The sequence below is a fragment of the Pinus tabuliformis genome, chromosome 4_1 (assembly GCF_031772625.1).
Source record: "Pinus tabuliformis cultivar Carrire ecotype Pingquan chromosome 4_1, CPIR1, whole genome shotgun sequence".
In the NCBI taxonomy this organism is placed as follows: Eukaryota; Viridiplantae; Streptophyta; class Pinopsida; order Pinales; family Pinaceae; genus Pinus; species Pinus tabuliformis.
Window position 1 is genome coordinate 849,205,979 of NC_142303.1, and position 4,717 is coordinate 849,210,695.

Sequence of the window (4,717 nt, forward strand, 5' to 3'; positions counted from 1 at the left end):
TTAAGGGAGGTTGAAGACTTTTGCAAACCTTATATGTGAAGACCTTCAGACTTGGGGAGTGTTTCACTTCCTTCCAACTACGTTGATAAATTTTTATATGTAAATCATACATAATGCAAAAGATTGTTTGGACAATAATCCTATGTACTTTATACTTGATGTGATGTTTCATGTTCTCATTAATGCTCTGAAAAGATTAATAAATTGCTAATTGCTAAGAAATATTGATTCACCCCCCTTTCAATATTTCCATCAAAGGACAATAAAGACCATCATGAGGTTACAAGTATAGTTAACCTTGAAGGAAGTCTAATGTATTCTTCTATTGCAAAGGCCATGAACCAAGTGCATATTTTTTATTAATAAAAAATCCTCATCATGGTTAATTAAAAAAAACCTTCTTCTAAAAAAATATACTTTAAAAGGAATTACAATATCCATAAATTACAAAATATCATTCTTACTAAAGGCCTCATGCTTGGTACTCGCCTTGTATGAGTAGATTATAGATGGACTCTCATTAGTTAAATCTTGTTTCTTTGTTACACTATATCATCCTATATTTTCCATGACATGCTCAAAAGCAAATGATCCCATATAAATATTAGGAGGGGGAACCACTCACAATTTTTATTTTGTTGACACATAATCTCTCCTTCATTTCTTCAAACCTTTTTTCATGCTAAGAGATTCCACTTATGAGTTTAAATCCATTGTCACATATTTTGATGATTGAAATCCATGTATTAATATTACAGGAAAATTCAAAATAAATATATAAAGTTGGGCTCTATCTCTCTACACTTAATAGTAATGGAAGGAAAAATATATGTAAGGGACCATTTAGCATAGAAATAGAAGAACCTTACTGTTTTTTGATGGCTTAGTTTTTTAATAGCTAAATGATATGCCTATAAAACTCTATTGCATATAGATTAGGTGAAAATACTAGTAGACAGGTTTGGTTGAGATAGATAGAAACCTATCACTTGGCTTCTTTGCCCTTGTAGCCTCAAATCTCATTTTCCAAAAGGTATTTGTACTACATACGTATAGCTTTGTCTAACATCTCTCTTACCTAACACATTTTTTGGATATTTTATAATTTAAAGATAATTTCTTGTTTCCAAGCTTCAGTAATTAAAATTTGAAGAGAATGTGTCTTGAACATGTTCTACAATTCCATTTGAAAGTCGACATTTCAAGTCCAAAATGGCACCCATCATCAGGATATAATGATTTGAGAGGAGGAGGAGAATAGAAGAGATATAATTATAAAGAAAGAGAGGGAAGAGTCAAGTCAAATAAACTAATAGTTAAAAACCTAAAAACTGACTAGCTAAAACCCTAAAAACTATTAATAATGAGTTACAAATAATATAGATATTGAAAGTGTAATATTATAATTGTCAAAATCTATTAATTATAAGATAAACCTAGAATGAAATATTAATAATATTGGGGAATTCGTATTAATATTAAAACTATTAATGTTAATATTACATGAGAATATTAATATGACCCTAATTAGTGTTAATAATTAGTTTAATAATAAAAATAAATTTATACTAAAAAAATCATAAAATTACTTGGAACTATTCAAGTCTATTAGTTATAATTATCGAATGAATTATTAGGAATACATGGGTATTAGTATCAATATTACAACTATTTTTTCCAAGGAAAAAAAAGGTAACCTTTTATTTAAAAAAATGAAAAGTTACACTAGCAGATGCATTGAAGCATTTCCATAAGCTGCCCATATGGGCTCGAGTGCATTCGCACCCCACGCAACTCTAGAAGGCTAACGTGCATAAAAAGAATAAGAAAAGAGAAGAGAGGAGGGAAAAAAGAAAGAGGCAAAAACTAAATTCCGGCAGTGAGTAAAAAACTCACACTTCAAGTTTTTCTCCCCTTTTTCTTTTCGACCTTGCGCCACTCCCCTTGAGTGGGCTCGATCGAAGCTATGACTAACTGTGTTTCTGCTTTCTGTGGAGCTGTTTCCTTGTCTGAGTCTGAAGTATCTGAGTGGTGATGCCGTTTGATCCCTCCCATGCTTTGATCCCCGCTTGTCTTCTCTGCCTCATTTTAGTGGAGCTTTGTGATCTTGTTTTCTGATGTAGTTTCCTTCTGAGTCTCCATTTCTTGGGATACCTCGGCATTCTCTGCGGGGGTGTCATCCTCTTCTGCTTCTGATTCTTCATCATCTGAGTCAGGGGGGGGGGAATTGCCATCCTTTCCTCTGCTTCCCTTTCTGCTTCTTTTTACTGTTTGCTTTTTTGGCTTCTGGGCATGTACTTTACAGGTGTCCTGTCTGCCTGCAGAGCCTACATCTGAAAGCAGTATTTTCATAGTCTTGTGCTTGCAGCCAGTTTTTTTGTTTATAGATCAGCCTTATGTTGTCTGGTAGCCCTTTGCTTAGATCTACTTCCACACAGATGCGTGCAAAAGTGTATACCCTTTCATCAATCCTCTCCAGATCTGTTTTTATATATTTCCCTATGTTGTTCCCAATTCCTTCCAAGACTCGTTCACTCCAAAAGTGAAGGGGAAGGTTGTATAGGCGGACCCAAACCGACATTTTGGATACAGTCATGTTGTTTGGATCGAAATCTGGGAACCATGGGGTCATGAACAGCCCCGATGTTCCCCAGAACCAAAGCCCATCTCTGATGATTTTTTCTCTGACTTCCGAGGATGCGAATCTGACTATAAAAAATCCCTTGGAGCATAAATGTATATCACATTCCATGGTCCAAGTGGTGAAAATCCAATGAAATAGATCCATTGGTTTTGGCCAGAAACTGTTAAAACGACAGATTAGGGCCTGCGTTTCATAGGACTTAACGAAAACATCAAGCCCTGTAGAGTCAAAGTTTAGGGCTGGGGTTTGCCCTAACTGGTCTAATATGTATGGCCTAGGAGTGTACCTGCCTTGATCTGGAGAGGACCCTGTATCTTTGTTACCCTGAAGAATGTTTTTATAGGAGGAACCTCCTTTGGGTTGCTGCTGAGATGCTGTCTTTTTCCCCTTGTCCCCTCCTGAGGAGTTTTTGTCTCCCCCTGAGCTGCTTGTCTGACCCTGAGGAGGGGCTCCTCCTCTCAGTCTGAGATTCAAGAGAATGGTTTCTCCTGGGCTAATCCCATAGCTTCCCATGGTTCTGTTGTCTTGGAGAGACCATCTGCCATTGACTAAGTGTTGAATCTGGCTAGGGTATCCAGTCAATGCACAGATTTGCTACTTCAGCTGCAACACAGTACTTTCTGCATGTACCCATACTAAAGAAGATTTCGACTCTGGGGTTTTAATGAAAATCTGAAAATGAGTTTTTGTTACCTGATGTCTGCAATTTAGCTGAGTTCCTGTTCTGCCTGAAATTGTGACGTTGCTGGTTGCCTTGTGATCTGGCTGTCGGCGGTCTTCCAGATCTGAGCTTCTATTGAAGCATTCTTCCTTTTGCCTGTCGCGATCTGCCAACCCTCTGTTGGATCGATGCATATAACCACCGATCAGCTGCCTGAGCTCCTGGAGGACTTGCATCGTGCTCATATTTGGGAGATCCGGCCTGGATCTACAGGGATCGGGCCATGCCAATGTGTACAGAAGCGTGTCTACCCCATGCAACCCTTCGCCTTTGCATGCATGAAGCCACTGTAGAGGGGTGAGCCAGACTATCACTAAGCTGGCAAATCCTATATATATCATGCCGATTTCTGACAAAATTCGGCCCCCAACTTGAGTTCTGAGCCCAAACTCTGCTTCAGCTGTGAATGTAGGGCGGAGTGTGCTCGTTATAACCCAGAAAACGTGTTCATTCAGGGCCTCGTCTCCGTCTACAATCCTTTCGCTCCTTGTCGCCCTTGGCTCTGAATCCGTTATGGGTTCTAACCCTAGCAGATCCATATTTCTCTTCAAACTCCCCAAAAATTCCAAGACCCGCCTAAGATCTGCCACACGACGGAAGTCGTTGTTTAGCTCCACCATGGATTCGTGCTCTCTCTGTTTCACTGCCGTTTTTTCGTCCCAGATCTGCCTGGAAGAATTGGCCACGTTTTCTACCGCTGCGGAAAAAGAAAAAGAGGGGGCCGAGATCGAATCCGTCACATATATTTCAGGGTTCCTGCAACCCTCATACAGACCGGAGATTGTAACCACCGCGGGAGCCATGGAATAGCAGGTTTTGGGTTCGAGTCGCCCGGTCTCCTCGTCCGCCGTCGCTCCAACCAAAATTCTCCCATATTACAACTATTAATGTTCATAGTATGATAATATTAATATAAACTCTTCTTTGTCTTAATAATTGGTTTAAATAAAGATAAGTCTTATACCAAAGAATAAAAAAATAATACCTAAACCTAAAAATCAGAGATTAATGCAAGACCTAAACATTATAAGATACATACTTAGAAAGAATTATTAATAATAATACAAGTTAAACTTAGAATGGATTATTAATACTACTTCGAGTAATAGTATTTATATTAAAAATATTAATGATAATAGTAAGACAATATTAATGTAAACCCTTAATAATACTACAAATGTGAATTAACGAGTTAATAAAATAAATGATATGAAAATGGAAGAATGAAAGAATTTAGGGGAAGGGATGATAGGTTAGGAAAAGGGGGAGGCGGAGTAATAGTATTTATATTAAAAATATTAATGCTAATAGTAAGATAATATTAATATAAACCTTTAATACTATTAATAATA